This window comes from Falco biarmicus, chromosome 2 (genome assembly GCF_023638135.1).
Source record: "Falco biarmicus isolate bFalBia1 chromosome 2, bFalBia1.pri, whole genome shotgun sequence".
NCBI lineage: Eukaryota > Metazoa > Chordata > Aves > Falconiformes > Falconidae > Falco > Falco biarmicus.
The window spans coordinates 118084944-118104846 of NC_079289.1; the positions used below are offsets into that span (position 1 = coordinate 118084944).

Sequence of the window (19903 nt, forward strand, 5' to 3'; positions counted from 1 at the left end):
TTTATGAGTTATTGCAGCCTGGTATCTCTTGACACCTTCTGACCAAACCTCCTCTCCTTCTAGCAATCTAGAGGATTGATTTATGGTGCTCAAAAGCCATTCCTGACATATATAGAGCCATTGGTATTGGCACACAGTGCTATTTCAAATGGACCTTACTATTTTTGCTCTTTTAAATGTAGCTGGCTGTTGGATTTATGGTCCCCTACGAGGCAGCTTCAGCTGCTGCACTCACAAGTGTACATGTACTGCGCTACTTGCTTATTTACCTATGATTTCTTGTCATTGAACAGGAGATTTAGGAGGTACATGGGGGAATGATTGATACAGCAGTTTTGTGGCATTTGATGTCAGGAAGCCGGCCCAAGGGCCTCCCCTCCACGCCAGCAGCGATGCTCTGAGGACAAGGAAAACCCCTGGGCACCTGAGAGCTGGTTGCCAAGAGCAAAAAGTCTCGAGACAAGAAAACCCTCAAGAATGAGCTGCTCTAAAAGCATCCCTGGCGAGGAGCCACCCCATCACGGTGGGCATGGCAGGGAGCTGCAGGCACGGTGAGATGAGGAAACCAGAGGGATGTCCAGGAGCAGTTTTCCAGGGGCATAGATGTGCCCTGGGGGTTCATCTCATGGTGTCAAGGTGTCACCAGAACAAGTGAGGATCGACTGGAGTTGTGGTCTGGTTGGTTTGATCTACGAGGTGTCAGAACGGAGGCTGAGCCACCCCTTTTTTCGCTAGCTAATGAAATCTGGGGAACAGTGATTCCCCTGTTCACCCATCTCACCCACAAGTGGGGGCAGAAAAAGGAACTAATTTTGTTTCACATAAAGAAAATGCTACATTTAAGATGGTTTTAAAAATTAGAAGCTGGAGCTTGATGGGGTATATGGTAATTTCCCTTTTCACATATTGAAAAGTAACATTCTACTGTACAAATATTTTCCTTTGTCAGATTAAACTAAAAGCTGAATTTCTCAATTACTTTGGTCATCTTTAAATTACTTGAATTATTAAAATATTAATTTGAAACTTCTCATGAATCTTTTGCTAACATTTAATGATATTAAAAAACCAAAAAATTTTTCTTATACTTCCCAAGTGCTGAAGACTCCTTCCATTTCCTATCCTTTGTTTGACTTTTCTTGTTTGAAACTGTACATCTTGTACATGCCAGCTTCATTGACAGATGTGTATACGAGCCACTCTCTTGTGATTTTTGGCTCAAGGCAAATAATATGACACAACATATTTAGTGCACTGTAAAACCGAGCACAGAAAATCATAGGACAACCAGCAGGGAATACACAACCTGGAAGGAACATATTTAAATGTTTAAAGCTTAAAAAGAGTTACCTAGGATTGGGCATTTTCTTTCTAGCAGTTCTTCTTCTTGGCCCCTAGAGAATACAAATACAAAATACATTTTTTATAGGTGGCATTCAAATTTATAGCATGTAGATTTATTAGTGCTTAACTTTCCTTCCCCTTCTGAGCTATCAAACTTCGTTGCTTATAATACAAAACAATCCTCAAAAGGCTTAGCAAATGAAAAAAAAATATTGGGAGAAATGGAGATTTCTCCCTCCCTACCTTCAAAGAATTAAAAAAATCCCCACAACATTCATGGATTCTGCATGAGAATAACAAAAATTCTTCTGGAAATTCAGGTACATTGCAGATCTATGTAATTTAGCATGCAGATCTCAAGACACTCTAGCACATACTAAAAAAAAAAGTAATAATCCTGCTTGCAATAATGTGCCAAACTAAATAAGCATTTTTAATTTAAAAAAGGCACGCTGCAGAGAGAGGTTGGTGAGGTTTAGTGGTAGAATATTTCACATCCTTTAAAAAATGTTTTTCTAGGAAAAAAATAGCGACACACAAGAGTTATTAAAACCCAGCGGGTAGGCTTCTCTCTCTCAAGTCAGTGGTTTGCTTATGATTTACAATACTCTACCCAAAGCAAGAATCTCATTTTTGTAGCCATTTCTTTACAAATTAGAATAGAAGAGATGAAGATGCTTGAGCCCTTTACCGGCATCATAACCAAAGGTATGAAACTTCCTCACCTTCCCTGCAATGATGCTGACTGACGGAAGGTGCTGTCCGTGTATGAGATGGTCACAATCCAGTTGCGCTTCAACAGAGATGATGACTCACAAGGAACTAGGGTTTTGGATAATTCATTGCTTTGGAGGCTAACAGCGCAGTAGTTGACTGGGATAGCTTGCTTGATGCCCAGCAAAACACTGCCAAGACTTTTTGAAGAAGTTTCTGCAACCTTTTGCTTGCCATAAGAAACTTGTGCTCCAAAGCTGGTGACCTGAGCAAAACTATGACCTGCTAAAACAAAATTCTCCGTAAGTGTTTTGGACAGGCATGGCAGTGACTGGTTAGTTACTTAAAACCAGGTTTCACATCCACTTGCCAGAAGTAATTGTCTGTCTGTCAGGTTAACAAAGGAAGCCTTGAAGTGGTTAGGAGGCTAACAGGGAAACCGCTATGACGGTGAAGCTTCACAGCTTGCGTTCAGTCCTTTCCGTGCACTCGCATCACTACATGTGCATGGAGATCCATGGACACGGGTGTGTGTCCAGATGTGGTGTGAGAGGAGGGAACAACTCATTCATGTAGCAAGCTGAGCAGCACTCAGGTTGAAAAGAAAGTTGCATGGCACCTAGTTGCATGATAAACTACTGACTAAATACAATTAGGGAGAAAACTGAATTTTTACAAGCTACAGTTGTGATTCTTCAAAGGGACCTTTTGATTCTCTCACCCCAACGCTAGTATCTATGCACTGGAGATGACCCAGCAAGTATCATATCACAGCCTCTTCTAACTGAACCACAGAATCTCCTGACTTCTGAATTCAGAAAGGAGACACATCCACAATAAGAACTGTTTCCAATGAATAATTCAGCAAGCTCCAGTCATGAAACCCACAACAAGCACCGCAAGGAAGATGAAGTATTTTCGCTGCCCATCATTATGTATGTTCATGCCACAGGGATTTTTCAATTATTGAAGAGTGTAGAGTTGCCTTTGTTTGTAGAAAATGTCAATTTGAATTGTGTGGCTTCTACACATTCATTTATGTTTGCCAAAGGCTGCTTAACATTAGCGTGGCTTTTTACTCCTCTGCCACATGAAGTTGCAGAGCAAAAATACAGAACGATTACTAATCTTTTATGAAGTGTCTTAAGTTGGATGCTTTAACTGTCATTAGACATTTCCAATCATGTCTTCCGATATTATCTTATCAGAAAAAGCACTATTAATTTTGGTTTTATTCACAAACCTAACCATTTTAAACAACTGCTGATGTTACAGAAGTATGTCACAAATAACAAGAAATGAAAGCTGAAGTAGCTAGTGTTAAGTTTATAAGATAATATCCTGGAAAATGTTGCTGCTTTAATTCATACTGAAATTCAACGCACAGCTGAAGAAGGAGCTGTCTTTTCAATTTACAGAGTGTGAGAGCAGTGCTTTGAGCAGGCAACAATATTTTGCATGTAGATACAGCCAGCTTCAGTTCAGTGATGTAAATAACTTATTTTAGCTAGTGATGGCAGAAATGAAGGAGCTCCTGATGTGTGAGCTTGGACACAAGCATCTACCATTTCCTGGGGCACCAACAAGAATGGAAATATACCTTGTAAATTACTGTTATGTGTATTGTGTGGCAAGAGCTATTACATTTATTTTATTTGTGAGATATGAGGAAGAAAGGCAAGTTTGTTCTGTAATTATAATGGTGGTGTAATCAAATCTGTGCCTGCTTGTACATGCAGTGTATTTATATCCTTAATTCCTTGGGTTCCACTAGTTTAGCAGATCCTTGGTTAGTCTCTGTGCAGAAGAATCGAGGGACTGGTAAGACAAAAGATGGATGTGAGGCATGGTGTTGACCGAACTCCTAGTCACCATCACATGTGTAACTAACTTTCTTAGAAGCTATTCAGGAGGGAATTTCGGAAAATACTGGATTCCCCCATGCTGTGGGTAGAGCAATCTCTGTGCTTCAGTGTGCTGACAAGCATCCTAGGTGGGGATCTGGCTGTCCCAGGGACTCCCCAGGCAGTAGCTGCTGCAGAATTGACCAAGTCTTGCATAGGTAGGGCACTTGGAAATAGTAGAAATACTTCCTGCAGCTGCAGAAACGGTCGCCATCCCTTGCGTGGTTAGGTGCTCTGTGTGTAGTTTAAGATATTTGACAATAATGGATATGATGCTGATACAATGGCCCTTGCAATGGAGCCCTGTTGCCATCCAGACTGCAAACCACCATCCTGTTTGAGATGTGAGTCCTCGCACAACCTTTGAGTCCCCTTATGCAAAGATTCCAATACGTTAGGAGGTTTTCCATTTTTGCATTTGTTTTGATTTCAGTTTTTTAAGCACTTTGTCCCTGTCTGCAACAACTGAGCACAACAGTGTTGTGCGCACTACACTCATCTGGATGGCTTTCAGCTAGTTCAGAGAAAGGTTGTACGTATGCTACAAGTCTTATACTAAATATTCTATTAGTCAGACCAGTCAGACTGATGGTGAAAGTGGCATCACAGTTTTATAACAATACAGAAGTGAGAAATGTGAAATGACAGGTTTGTTGAACCAGAACTTCACAGAAGGCTACTCTACTTCATATCCTCCATATCATCAACACCTATGTATGATAAATCATGTTCAATACCAAGCCACCATCAACAAGGTAAGGGCAAAAATTACAAGTAGAAACTTTCTTGGACTGTCATCCTTGCCTGTTATTTTAAACTTACAAACAACATCTCCGTAGCCTAAAATCAATCACTCTGACATTGAATCAGCTGCTAAGTGTTAGGCACCAGACCTTCATAATAAGCTTCTTGCCTAGAAGCCTACAGAACAGCTTCTTTCAAAGCCAGTCCACACTTTCCTAATTGTTAAATAACCGACACAGAACAAGATGATCCTCTTAGAGCTGAATACCGTTACCTTTCTTAACCTTCAAGTAAACTTCAAGGTTCCCCAAGTGATTTTGTTTCCATGGAGACAAAGTTATTAATTCCCAATGTTCTACCCCTCATTGAGGCCCGAGACACAACTTATTGATTGAAGTGATGAAGTTTAACTGAGCAAGATAAACTCTAAACCAGAAGTGCAATGAAGTTATTCAGCAATTATAGTTAATTAGTTCAATACTTTCGTCTGAAAAATGATTTCTCAAATAGAAAACTATTTGTATGTGTGCCCATCCACATGCTGTTTTAACTTTTTTGATTTACTTGATGTTCTCAGAGTACTCCCCACTGTTAAATAATTGGGAAAAGCCAATGAAGGAAAATTCAGAAGAAATGAACAGATATTTTTACATCTAAGGATTTCCAGAGGCTTACAAAAATTCTACTAATTAGCACACTGCAGCAAAAACTACAATGCACTTGCCCATTAATCACCACATACCTTTTCTATTTCTAAATGTGCGTAACCACTGTATTTTTCCCTCAGTCCTGCAGCGCGTCTCTATGGCATAAAAATCAGAAATGCATACTTATCCTAAGATACCGGTCTGATAAGCAGCCAGCATTGGGTATCTGTGATAGGCATTATGGGCATCCAAATCTAATGTAGGCACGTGCCGGCCACATTCCCGAGACATGGATGTGTGTAAGCATCCATACGGATGTACCCTACTGACCCGGCTTGCTTTTTGTGCATCATGGCCAGAATCTCCACCCTTTACCTCCTCCATCTGAACTTTAGGGACACCTTAAGTAAGAGTTACTCCTTCACCAGATAAGCCCTTACAGCCACCGCCAGGTTCATGTCCAAGTTCAGAACACACAGCCTGTAAGTGGAGGGAACACACACCATCGCTGCAGGCTTTCCTGGGAGTAACCCAGAAATCCAGAAAAGCAAGCTACAACATTAAGACAGCTTGGAGTCATTGCTGGGCACCCCACCTCCCCCCTGCGCTTTTTACACCCCACTCTGGGGTAAGATCACCGTTCTGCCGTGGCAGCTCTCATGCACACACTGATCCCTCCCCTGCGTTATTGCCTCCTGGCAATTCTTGCCATCCACAGTAACCTACAGCAGGCTGCAAAACAATTATTTGATTACATGACACAATGATCACTCATGCGCCTCATTCCTCCTCGGAGAAATGCATCTGAGTATACACCGTACCTGACACTCTAACAGCAATACGCAGGGAAGAATTACCACCAGAGTTATCCACCTCAGGTGGAGTTAATTGAACTCACAGCGTGATCCTCTCTAGACTTGATTTCCAGCTATCTGCTTATCAGCGTATTTTTCAAAGGTACAAAAGGACCAGCACAAAGGGATTAGAGAAGGGACTCAGGATGAGTACGAGGTCACGAACAATCACCGTGTCCTGCTCCTGACCTTTCTGATAACACAGCGCTCCATAATTCACAGATATTTATGACATCCCCATTACCTAAACCCATTTTCCCACTTCTAATTTGCATAAGTCAGACTGACTGTTACGCATCTGTCCTCTTCACAGACATTACAACAGTACCTCTAAAAACTGTTAAATAAGATAACTAACAAATAACAAGCTTAGGCATTAACAAGTTCAGCTGCAAATCGTGGTCTTACCTTCCGTGCTTCAGAAAACAGTTTGTCCTGCCACGAGCCAGCCAGGGCAGCTGGTATTCCTGAAAGAAAAAAATATATAAATCTGGTTTTCTATGTAGCTATGAAAAGAAACACAGAGGTAGTTTTCACACTCCAAATACCCCAACTCAGCTCGAGCTCCCACAGGCTTTGTAAACCTGGGGAACCGGCTTCATGTCTCCATCCTTCAGCTTCCCATGTACAAATCGGAGTTCCTCTTTGCCCTCTATTTTCCTTTAGGACAGGATCCCTCCATCTTACTTACTCAGCCTGACAAAGCTGGCTATTCCAGCCAGCGATACCCCAGAAAGTCAGCACGTTTCAGCTATGCCAAGCAAAAGTGCCAATTTCAAAGCTATGGTGGCTTCAAGCCAGCCTTGTGCCCGTGGGATCTGACACAGAACCACAGGATTAGTGCTGGAGGGGACCCTGGGGGTCCCTGGTTCAGCCTCCTGCCTGGAATGGGGTCATTCAAGGAGGGCTCAGAGCCTGAGCCAAAGGGAGGGAGAAGCTGTTGAGTCCCCACATCATCAGGGATGTGTCAGGCCGGGCTGGGAAGAGGCGAGAGGAGCCACAGAGGGAGTCTGGTGTCTGCAGCTGGGGCCACAGACTGGTCTGAAAACTGTTGACTGGCTTTGGTGGGACTGGAGATTAATGACCATGGGAGCATCGTTTTGGGGCTGCTATAAATCAAGCGATTCACGAGACTAACAGGAGAGGGGGAGAAAATGCACGGACCTCCGGCACAGGCAATAAATTTTAACAGAGAAGGATGTTCGGTCAACCCCACCCTTCACCCAAGCCCTTTTGCAGGTCTGAAACAGGCTTTCACCAGCATGTAGGTGCAGCTGGGAATCGAGAAGTAGGCTGCTAGCAGGAAATACTGGGGGGCTTCAGGCTGCTAACTTGGGAAGATTTTCAGCAAGTGGCCTGTCATGGCTTTGGTTGGTTTTCACCACAGTTACTCACTTGGGAATGTGTGCAACAGCAGTAACACTGTGCTGCTGTTATTAGTTGTCTTCTATTACCTTTTTTCATAAAAATACCTGGTGGCTCTGCCATCCAACCTCACTTACCTATCTCCGGCTGCTACCTGAACCTTCACTGGTGCAGAGCCTTGAGGACATTCTGGCTAGCCTAAGACAGCATCTTTTCTCCAGAGGGCCATTAAAAAGCTCATGCATTTTACTGGGTGCTTATTATGCCTTCATGATATATTCCTCATTATTGTAACCTGAAATTTCATTTCCATGCCAATGACTCTCAGATCTGTCTTAGTGATGGAAAGCCCATAAACTGCTCTAAGTTTCCCCGTTGCCCGTAGGACAAATAAAGGCTGAATCAGAACGGGCTTTTATTCTCAAAGGCATCCTAGAGAGGCTTAAAAAAGGGTGCTGTCTGCTCTCAGCCTCAGTCCATGACCACTGTCAACATATTTTGATGCTTCAAAAGCATTACTTGAAGCCTAAGCAAAGATCACATCTGCAGGGAGAAAGCTTATTCTGAGCTGATTTTCAATTAGCTTTTTAATTAGGCAGGCTGCGAGAAAGATGAGGCTATCTTTCAGAATACTGTATTTTTTCAACCAGGTCTGTGGGCAGCTTCCATAAAATGAAGCCACACACTTTTCCTTTGCACACGATCAGAGCAATGCTCATCTGGTACACCAGCTCCGTATAAAATGACCTCTCTTCTTTCATCAGCATCTTCACAGTATGGCTGCCAAAGAGCATTGGCATGAAAGATAGTTCAGCGGGTATCATAGCAACTTTATTTGCAATAGATATGAGAACGCTAAAGGAGGAAAGATTAATTTCTAGGTTATGGTGCTAATGTGCAAAACCTTTTTAAGGGCAAAGCTCAGGCTCTATTTGGAGTTTCATATCTGGGTGTAATTTGCTTGTTATTAATCGTCTAGCAAGTCAGTTCTGAGCCTTGACATCCGTGTGTCTTAGCGACTACAACTTGCTGGATTTATCTTCTGTACATAAAAAGCTCCTTTGGGACTCTGTGCCTCGGAGTAAACGCTGTTTTATTTTTGATTCCTGAATTTTCTCTAACTTTCTGCTTATCACATTCCCCCTTTTGGAACAGTTGTGCATGAAATGATTCGTTGGGGTATGCAAGGGCAAATCGTGCTTGTAACAAGCAGGTATCGTGCACTGAGGTAAGCAGCCACTTTGGAAAGACTGCATGATGAGGTTCATCAATTAAATTAATAGCACTGAAGGGAGGGGAAATCTAAAAAACCCCCAAACAACCACCCACAGGGTAATTAGGTATGTGTCTCAGATTTTGAGCTTATGTCTTGCCTTTGCATTGGTACAGATAACTAACGGCAAATACCCACATCTTGGTCAGATATGGCTGCGGAGACAAAGTACTTAAGGTGGAATTAGAATAAGAGTAAGGACAGGGCAAGCACAGGCTTCTGAATAGAGCTGGAGACGTGCTAAGCTCAAAAGAATTGCCACTTTCTACTAGGAAATGTGAGTCCAGCGCTGACGTGCCTGCATGCAGAGTGATGACTTTGCTGGAAAAACAGATTTAGTCCTAACAAAATAACTAACTAGATTAAGTGTTGCTGAGGTCAGGTCTCCACTTATTTCTGAGGCCAGAACTCAAGTGCTGTGTAATGGGATTTACGTTACAGAGAACTTGGTGCCAATGCCAGCTGATAGGAGCAAGGAAGTTTGGAGCCATGCAGAAAAAACATTGGTGTCTTTTTAAGCCTCTGTTTTTTAGCTGAACTTATTAGTAAGTATTATAATGGGGGGTTTTCCTTCTTCAACAAACACAAGTGAGAATGGGAGAGCCCTTCCCATCGTGTTTGTTTTGTATTACACATCCATTTTAAGTCAGGTCAGGAGTGTAAAGAGTTCACTTTGCTTCTAATGAAGCCGTGAGCATTTTACAATGACAGAGAAAATCCTCATTATTAACAGTGTTCTGGCTTTAGTCTACAGAGTAAAAAAAAAGGGATAGTATGTTTTTACAAAGATGAGGATAATTGCAGCAGAGAAATACGCATGCAGATCAGCAGCTTCTCATTTGTACATGTGAAAGCTGCCAGCTGTCTCAGGCCTACACAGGTTAGATTTTAAAGCATATTTCATTCTGATATTGTATTAAGACCAGTGATTTATTTCATCCAGGTCAACAAGCCTTGCTGCCTTTGCTTGAAGAGCAAGGGTCAGGAAGGCTTCTTTCTTGCAGGCAGAGAAAAGACACTGCAGAGATGGGGCTTCTAAATACATCAGAGACTGACCCCTAAAACTTTCCTCTTTGATTTCTCCTCCATTGAAACTCATCACACACCTCTGAGCTGATATTCCACTTAAAATCTTGAGATTACAAATAGCCGAAGCTCTTTTCCTGCACGTCTTCATATGAGTTTGTGCTGTTTTCCAGCATCATTACTTTTAAACAAATTTCCACGCTTAAGCAAGTTGTTTTGACATGCTTTTAGGAGGGTTTCATCAACCACAAGAACAGGTTTATAAGAAGCGTGATATTAATTTTTCTCAGTCTCAGCATGCTTGAAGAAGAAAAAGAAAAACCCAGACCAGAAAGAAGCTATGTGAATTAACAGCCTCACCATGTTCTTGTAAGGAGAACAGAGTTTCATACTGCCCATATGATGCATCTCAGCCCTGGGATGGAGAGAAAGGGAGAACAACGCGATCCGAAGAGCCGGAGATGCTCAGCCATGCAGAAATGAAGATGGAAGCCCCAGCTTTCAAAAGAACTAGTGCATGCAGGCCTGGTTACTAGGAAAAGTGCAGACCTTTGGTGACAGTTGAGAGAACCTATAGCACCTCCAATGAAAGTACACAGCAAATACATCCAGCAACTAGAGAATGATCCTTCTCTATTGTACATTTTGGGCAAGTCTAGCCCTTAGACATGTCGAGTTAGGCCAGAGACTTTGTGCCCTGGCCCCTGCAGAGAAGCAGGAGTACAAAGCTCCAATATCTCTCTTCCTTTCAGGATCAGGAAAAACCATCATGCCCTGAATAGATCTTTGAATAGATCTTAGCAGACCAACTCATAAATAAGTGCCTGCTTTCCACTCAGCACAATAGTTGAAGGAAACAACACAGGGGGAAGGGAGGGAGGGTAGAACAAAACAAACAAAAAACCCCAACAACAAACCAACAACAACAACAAAAAAACACACACCAAAAAAGAAAGAAGAAACTAAAACAATTGCCAAGGTCTTAGAAACAAGTTCTTTGAGTCAGGCCAGAATTCATAACTTGTGTGCAGACTCCCTAGATACATACGATGTCATGAACCTACTATGGTGATTTGCCACCCTTACTTTCAGGCTAAAGCTGAGTCAGCTCTGTCACCTACCGTCATCCGTAAGTGTGATTCATCCCAACAACACTGGTCCAGGCCCAGCTGGGTCATTTTGTCTTTACATATCTTTGTGATTCCACTTACAAAAAAAAAGACCAACTCAAACCCATCACTTTTAAGGTAAAATTTGTATTTTCCTCTTTAGCATGCATAGTTTTAGGTCACTAGGCAGCAGCTGCTGCAGGCAGGTAAAACAGTATTTAGCCTTATAGTGTCACTTCCATCTGAGCCAAATTATTGCGTTGCTGTGATCTTCACAGGGCAAAGATGATTCGATAGCAGAAGGATGCAGCAGTTTATAGGACTGTAATGATGATTAGTTTAGGCCAAGTCAAAAGCCAGAGACTATACTGTATTGCCAATTCTTTCACACTATCTCCAAAGCTGCTTGCTAGCTTTGTAAAAAAAAGTCTTGTGTAGCACGTTGGTTAGGGGCAGAAGTAAAAGCCTTACATCTTTCTGTGCTAGGGTTAAGCAATACTAGAGTTAAGGAGTGAGTTGTTTTCTTAAAGAAGCTTATTATACCCCTTCTCCAATTCAGCTTTCCCTGTGGAAGCAATGAAGCTTACCTACGCCACAGACTGACCTTTACAACTTAACTTAAGCCCCAGCTGTTCAAACAGATTTTTTTAAAAAAGAGAGCACCATCTGATCTATTTAGAAACCTTTCTTTGCAGCATCTGTTGCAACTCGAGGTCAATTTGAGAATGACCAGAAAGAGCCAGAAAAGCAGTGGGTCTCAAGGGGAGCAAATACAAGTGGCATGAGCTAATCCTCCACCTTTCTTAAGGATTCAAATCCACCAGGGAGCACAATTTCCACCCAGGGCTCTGCTGTGACTTTGGGGCTCCAACAGTGCGTCTTGCTGTGTGCAGCGAGATGGGCACGGAGATGAACCAGCATCCCTGCCCTCGTCCTTGCAGCAAAACGACGAGGTGGAAAGTAAGACTACCCAAGGCACTGGGAAGGGTGCAGTTTCTATTTCAAGCAGCGTTCTGATGCCTGACAGGCCACAGTGGCCTCAGGAAAGTATCTGCATAATCAAAGCCAAGAAAATCTTAATTGCATCTTCTGTCATAAGGATACTTTGGTTTTTTTTGGTTTGAGGTTGGGTTTGTTGTTGTTTGTTTTTGTTTGTTTTGGTTTTTTGTAAATCAAGACATGTTGCACATTTTGCATGATGAGGATGGCTACAGGAGCGTGACTTTAATGAGAAGAAAACGATGCCATTATAACCAAGCCTGTTGCCAGCAACAGCAGCATAACATGAAATGAGGATGACACTAAGTGTAAGCCCATGAGACCTTCAATACACAGCTTACAGCTCACCAGCAGTCCAGTGCTGGCAGTCCATGAGTGGGGTTGCTTGTGCTGAGATTTGGTGACAGAAGTTAAAAACGGTAGCTCTAGACCCGTTGCTTTTATCTGGGGAGAGAGCTACTGTCAAAAGCTGTTTCTGTGACAAAACGAATTTCTGTCAAAAGAGAGACTACGCCGTTCCATAGGCACTGGGACAAGGTTGTGTTATTACTTTTTTTTGATGAAGCTTCATTTCACATTCATGTTCTTGGAATGGAAATCTTTCCAGTTTTCTTAGAAAAATGAAATTAATTGTACTTAAACAAATTAGAGATTTAAATTTGACAAAAACGAGCTGCGGCATTGAGAAGTCTCCAGTGGGCTCCCCCAGCTCCTGTTTTCCTGAGGCTCACAGTGCCTTGCCAGCGAGATATGTGGTGTGAATACACAAAGTGGGTCTTATCCACTGCGCATAGAAAGTAACACCGTGCACAGCCGGCACGGCATGCTGTGCTGCTCTGTCGCTGTATTCATAGCATGAAAAGAGAAAAGCCCGACACTGAATAAAGGTATCAGCTGTGTCACTTCCACAGCATGGACCTCTCTGTATGTCACCGTTTCTATCACCAAAATAGAAACAAAATCAGACTACAAAAAGACAGAGTTCAAGCCATTCATATTCCTGAAGCTGCCTTCAGTTAGCAGAAGAAAGGCGCTATATGAAAACAAGTTTCTCTTTCATTTGATGCATTACTGGCAGCAAAAGCGGTCCTCCCGGGTACCAGCCTTCCACCAACTTCAGTCCATCCATGAAAATAAACTTGCAGCCACCCGCCTGCCCCCTCTCTGGCCCTGCTGGAAAGGCAAGGCTGGCAACCAAGATCACATCACCGGCTCTTCTCCCTGTGCCCCATGTTGGTGCCCACTACTTGCCACCCATCTGCTCTCAAGCATCAGAGCAAGGATCACTGCTGGGACTGCCCATGTAAGGGGTGCATTGCTGACAGAGAATGGAAAGCAGGGAACAGTCTCAAATCTGAAAGAATTGATCAGGAGGGAAAAAAGACTTAACTACAACTCACATGGCAAGAGTCTGAAGGACTAAAGAGAATCACTCCCACTTGAATGCTGCTGTCTACTCAGTGGCTACACAGGACCATGAATTTCACCTCGAAGCACGGCATATCCATTCCCACTCAGGCAGTGCAGGTTGAAGGGGCCACAAGAAATGGCAAGGCATGAATGAAGACAACCCCTCACCCATTCAGATTTTCCCAATGCACTTGTATGTTTAATGTGAGATGCAAGTCATCCTCTGCTGAATATGGGCTGGCAGCTTGGTGGGGCACGTGGTGGAGCATTTCCCCCTAGTCCTCTGGGATATTGTACGATCTCAGGAATTCCCATTAAGGTTTGGCCTTTGTGTCATGAGTTGGGTGGTTAAGCGTCCCTTGACTGTACCAGGAACTCTTGCCTGGCAAGGTGGGGAACAACAGCAGGAGTAATCAGTCATCCCCTGACAGCCTTGGAACACTTCTACCCTGAATTGTAACCTGAGTGGAACTGCACCGTTGTTACTGGAATTACGAAAACTCTAGTAATTATCAACCTGGATTGTGGTCAGGATGGAAGCTTACTGATGATCAAAGCCAATTATCTTGTGACCCTATAAAAAGTTGTCCGAAGTGAAGACCCTTTGAGCTCTCCTGGGCTGCAGTGGGTTGTGACCAGCATCTCGCCCTGAGTGGGATGCTTCCCTAAGAGCTCCCTAATTCTCAGATTTGTGAAGTTTGGAGAACTGTTGCCAAAAGCTGACGAAATGGACGAGGCTGAAACCCTCCACTCCTTGAGGCTCAACCATCACCTGTTGAGAAATGCAGAGATATTTAAAGTGAGTATTTTACTGAACTCAAGGGGAGCTTTTAACAGGGATACTTTGTACATTTATATACATATAACTATACACTTATATACTTATATCCCTATATCTAGCTATCTTTGTGTCTGTGTGCGTGCATGTGTGAATTGATTTAGATACCCTATAGCAAGTATAGTATGCATGTTGCCATCTTGGATCTGTAATTATGTAGTAAATCCCATTAACTCACTTTGTAAATGTTGAATTAGTCAATGATTAAGTGCTGCTAAAATCTTGTGAGTCACCTTAAAACTGTGAGTAAACCTTAGACTACCGCTAGATCAAAAGCTGTGTAAAAATTCCATGTGTGGTCAGTTGGTACTTTTACAACATTGAATCAAGATCACCTTCTGCTGGTATCTTGGACAGTGGTTCTTTAGGTGATCTTAACTGATTACACATGCGTTCCTTTAGATATAAACCGTAGACCAAGTTTCAGACTAAGATTGGACCCAGCTGCCCCTAAGCTCTATCAGGAGTTTAGAAAGCAAGGGGATCTACTCTGAACCTTGTCACTCAACGGGAGGGTCTCCCTTACCTTTTTGCATCTTTGGTATCTGTGTAAAACATTCTAGCTTCGTTCTCACTCAGTTTTCCTTTGTGTTTCATCCATTTAGTAAGTAATAGAGCGAACCTTACCACTGAATTTTGTTAAGCTGCACTTCTACAAATCCATGTTAAAACTGTTTTGCTAACACCTTTGACGGTGACTCTTTCAGCGACCTAAACCACTCGTTTGCAACAGGGCACAAGTGCTTCAGGTGAAGCAAACAAGGATGAAACTCAAGAACCGACACAGCCACAGGGACTGGTGGTCCGTGCAAAGTGTGATGCCCGAATTCTGTGTGTTTCCTAATCAGGGGTCACTGTGTCCTACCCTGTGTCCAAACACCCTTGGGTGCTCAGTCTACTGCCAGTAGCAGCCTACACTCGCGTTGGCCTGCGCATGGCTGAAGGTTCCCCCATTCCACCAGAAGAAAGCCTATCTTTCTTGCTGGTCCTCGTGCTGTGGTCCCCCTCCTCAGCCCCAAGAGTTTTCCCGGTTACATTTTATGTAATTTAGAGTTTCTTCACTGCTTTGTGCCAGGGATGATATTTTAAAAGAGCAAGCCATCCTCTTCTTTTGTCAGCTTATGGTGTATTTCATCTTCCACTATCTCATAAAATGACAGTTTGATTATAATGTAATTACTTTTTTTAGTGAACCTAGCGCATAATTTTATTTCCAGATGGGTTTATGTTCCTTATATTTAAGCTCATTATGAACATGAAGGCTGCACAGGAAAAATACAAAGCAAGCTGCTTTTGGTTTTTTTTTCCTTTAAAAGGTGAACATTTTGGAAGTGAGGGGAAAGGTACCAATGTCACACGGTAGAAAAGATGAGTTCCAAACATGAGAGCACGAATGAGCTTGAGAGTCCTGTAAGGCATTACATGGAAATTGGAAAAATGAACATTTAATTTTAATGGCTTGGAATTTGGTAAAAGCTAACAGGCTGAAGAGCCTCAATATCCAAAAGTCAAAACCAAGAATTGGAGAGCAGCTTCAGACTACCACGGCGGAGATAGTGCCAGATCACAAATTGGTGAAACGAAAGTCTTTTTTGTTCAGTCAAGTCTCCAAGCCTCCTGTGGCTGGGTACCTGCCAAGGAGCTCGTTTGCAAGTCAAGTATTATTTGTTGATGCTAAAAAGCACAAGCTGATACATTTTGCCAAAACACGTGACAAGAAAATCCATGTAAATCAGCAGCGCTTTGCAGTAGAAACTGTGGTTCCTTTCTGAAAGCTGCCTTAGTAAAATGGCACCCTGGGGTTTCCTGTTTATTGCATCCCAGTGACTTCCAAATCAAACATGATCAGCTCAGACGCAAGTGATAATGATTTTTTTAACTGCTGCTTTTAGGAAAATAGAAATAAAACCGTACAGTCAAGATGTGCTTTTTGGCTCGTGCACTGGCAGCGTAGCTCCTACAACTGGTATGTAGTCAATAATCCCATTTATGACTCACAAACCAGTTTCTTTTCTATCATTCAGTTTGCATTTTAGTGGCTTTAACAGAAGAAATACATCCAGAAGAAAAAAATGTCATCCCAAAGAAAACGTGTTAACTTAGCCCAAAACTGAAATCAGGTCCTCACTGGGGTCCATTTCTTTAGCAATGCTTTTACATCTGCTCAAGCATTTGCTGATGTAACTTCATCAATTATGTTGCATTTTATGTTGCATTAGGGGTGCAGGGCAGTGTCCTACGCTGACTACACGTGTTTGTAGTCAATTTAAATTGACTTAATTTTTTTAAATTCTTGGGTTTTTTTTAAAAAAACCCTTAAATTAGAACTTGAGTTAATTACTTAAATAACTTGAATTACTTATTAATTAGTTATTTAAATAAGATCATTAATTAATTAAATAAGAACTTAAATAAGAACTCATTTACTTAAATGTTTTTATTACTTGAAGATCTCATAGAAGCAAACATCTCAGTGTGGCTGTAAAACAGAAGCAAGAGGTACCATGAGCACATCCAGTTCTCCTTGCCGTTTTGCCGCTTGCGACGCTGCGAATGTGACTGGATAATGATGACATTTGAAATCTGTGACTTTTACGACTTGTACGACTTACAGGCATCACCAGCCAGTCTGCAACCCGGGATCAAAGGACCTCCCGCTGAGAACTCGCCACACTTCGCTCCTCGCCACATGTCAAGCTTCATCCTCCTTGAAAATGTATTTCCTGAAAACAAACAGAATTTTGCTTTAGAAATATATATACCCATGTTCCCGTGTTCAGACAGTTCTGGGCTCATTTCCCCGTATTTTAGGTCATTGATAAGCCACCTAATCTGCTGTAATGAGAATATTGCTCGCTTTCCATGCGGTATCTGTCCAGCAGCTCTCCTGGGACACTTTAAACTCGCATGGAAGGTCTTGATATTCCAGGCACGTCTTCTACCTTATTCTATTGCCTTGCCACAGACCTCAGTCCACCAACTTAATTGTTCATTTGTCTGGGCCTGTCAATTCCTCCATTTCCACACTCCCACCTCGGTATGTGCCTTCTGTTAGGTGGTGGGAAAACTCGGAGATTATCACATACCACAACATCATTTATTTACTCTATCAAACAAGAACGATTGATTTATTAAGCTTGTTCATTGGCAAACCTGCAACGTAATTTTAGCAAGAAACAGCTTAGTTCTACGTAAGAATTGAGCCCTAGAAATTCAGATAAAAGATTTGAAACACGTTGCATTGCTGTTGCTTTTCCAAGTGAAAAAAATTAATGCTATGGCAAGAAACTAGACATCTAGACAGAAGAAAAGGGGAAATCATGTGAGACAAAAATCAGAGATAAAGAGAAAACCAGCTTATATTAAAGCTTAGCAGTCCCTGAGGGTATCATGAAAGCTTCTGAATGGATGAAGCATTTCTAGTAATTACAATGAATCAAACAAATCTTGTCATCTTGGGGTTTGCCACAAAATATCCTTAAAAAAGGACAAGTCAGTTTTAAATTTTTGATTTTTACTGAAACCAAGTTATGGTCTTGATTAAGTGACTAGGATCTGCCTACCAGAAAAGCTTTTTGTATGGGATTTTCAACACAAAAATTAAACCCAAATAGATTTTTTTAAAAACTTACTTTTTATTTTACACAGTACAACCTATTCCCTTCCTCCTCAACCAACTCAATCAAATCTACTTTTTGTAGATGAGCCACAGAGCATCAGAAACCCAGTATCACTATTGAACCACCTTTTTTAAAAGCAAAGCAACTAGAGGAGGTCAGACAGAGTTCAAAGACTCATCATTCTTGGGCACATTCAAATTGCCCTTTAAGGTCCACGGTAAGACTTCAAGTTCTGTCCCTGCAGAGGTCTCCAGACTCCACTTCCCCTTCATTTCACTCCCCGCCCCCTCCCCATGTTTTGGGAATTAACCAACGTGGAGGCATCAGACCTCTTCTCTTCCAGCAGAGGTCACTGAACAGCCCAGGGACATAAAGGCAATGGCTGTAGAGGTCCCAAATCCACAAAACAAAGATTTTGCAGAGTAAAGCCATAGATGGGATGAGATAAGGCAGTGATAAAGCTGGGACGGTCCTTATCCAACACAACAGAACAGCTCTTGATTTCAACTTGCCTGACTGCTTGCCCACCTTCCAGAAAATATGAGCCATAGCTGAATCTGTCTCCTCAATGTACTCAACTGCTCCTTTGTTTGGTTTTGTTCTAGTCTGCAAAAGAACTTAATGAAGAATTATAAATCATGGCAAAGGAGACATTTGAAAACAGCACTTACCAAAATTTCTACTTAGAAAGCAGAGGATGCATTAAATTTCTATCTCAAAAGCGTGAAGGATGCATCTTGAATTAAGGCCACAGCACCGGTCCTTCAGGAGATAATTCAAAGCAGCCTTCAGCTTCTTCATATCGATGTAGTATGAGAAACTTACAAAGAAGTGGCACAGGGCTAGTTAATTTTGCAGTTGTGCTTTCCTCAAATGAGGAAGTGGCTCAGAGGTCAAAGCTTTATCTGACTGAGAAGCCATCAAGCTGGTGACAGCTTTACAAAACAAAATGCTGAAGTTTCTATTAAAAAAACAACTCTGTCAAAAGGGGAAAAAAATCATGTCAAGAGTCTTACTATATGACTCCATTAAGATTTTTTAAAATCAATACGTGGTATGTAGTCCACATAATTCAATTTGAGAAAATTTTAACTAGATTATATCTTGGCAAGAAGACCTTATGGGTCACTTTAAACTCAATTTTTATCTGTCCAAATAATGAACTCCAGAAGGTTAAGAGATTAGCACTTCAGAGTGTGTTTTAGTGCAATCAAAGCTTTCCTGAGAGGAGGCTATTGTACTGAAATCGTCAAAATCTTGTCCAAATTATCATATAGACAAGAAAAACCCCAAGAATTAATATCTACCAGTTTCCTCTGGCAAGATGAAATAAGGCACAGGCAAGGTGCTAAAAGAAATGCAGTTATTTCCATTAATGGAGAAACTTACCCCTAAATGGGTGAAGGAACACCAAAAAAAAAAAAGATAAAACAGCAACCAATTCCCCAACACACAACTGTAAAGTAAAGATGATATAATTCGATCAGATGTTATTTAAAATACAATTAAATATCTTATTTTCCACAAGTAATTATTGACTCTTCATTCTTCTCAGTCATAAATGACTGCTGCCTTCCTTTGGATTTTTTTCTTTTCTGTGTACATCAAAACCCTGACCCAACTTTTACCCTGTATCTTTGTTTTCATCTTCCAGGGAGATTAGCACATGCAAATCCCAGTACTTCTGTTCCATCTGGCCTGCACTTCCATGCACAGAAAGCAGGATGGGGAAGAGAATTCAGAGGCAGTTTGACCTGCCTGGCCAGCAGGGAGGCTCCCACCATATCCGTGTCGTATTCCACAGGAGGGCATCTCATGTACTCTTTGGTAACCACCAGCAGCTGAAATACCACCAGGTCCCCAGGCGCTCTGCTCCCAAGCTTCACCATCTTTCAGTACTGAGAAGTTTCTTCCTTACTGCCAGCCCAGGAAAACCCATTACATTTTGTCCTTTCCACTGAGGATGGGGAGAACAGAGTATCTTCTTGCTGCTGCCGTCCTTTACCTACCGACAAGCCACCGTGTCCCTGATTTCACTGGTCTATTCACCTCTTCC

At 42.0% G+C, this 19903-nt stretch overlaps 1 long non-coding RNA gene across 1 annotated transcript; it reads right to left on the reverse strand.

Moving 5' to 3' along the window:
• Window positions 1–1349: 1349 nt before the first annotated feature.
• LOC130144926 (uncharacterized) lies at window positions 1350–18811 on the reverse strand. Its single transcript, XR_008820291.1, has 5 exons — window positions 18519–18811; window positions 16840–16950; window positions 13907–14161; window positions 6616–6674; window positions 1350–1394 (listed from the first exon to the last, which is right to left on the reverse strand). It is a non-coding gene; the product is annotated as an uncharacterized LOC130144926 (long non-coding RNA).
• Between the last annotated feature and the right edge of the window lie 1092 nt (window positions 18812–19903).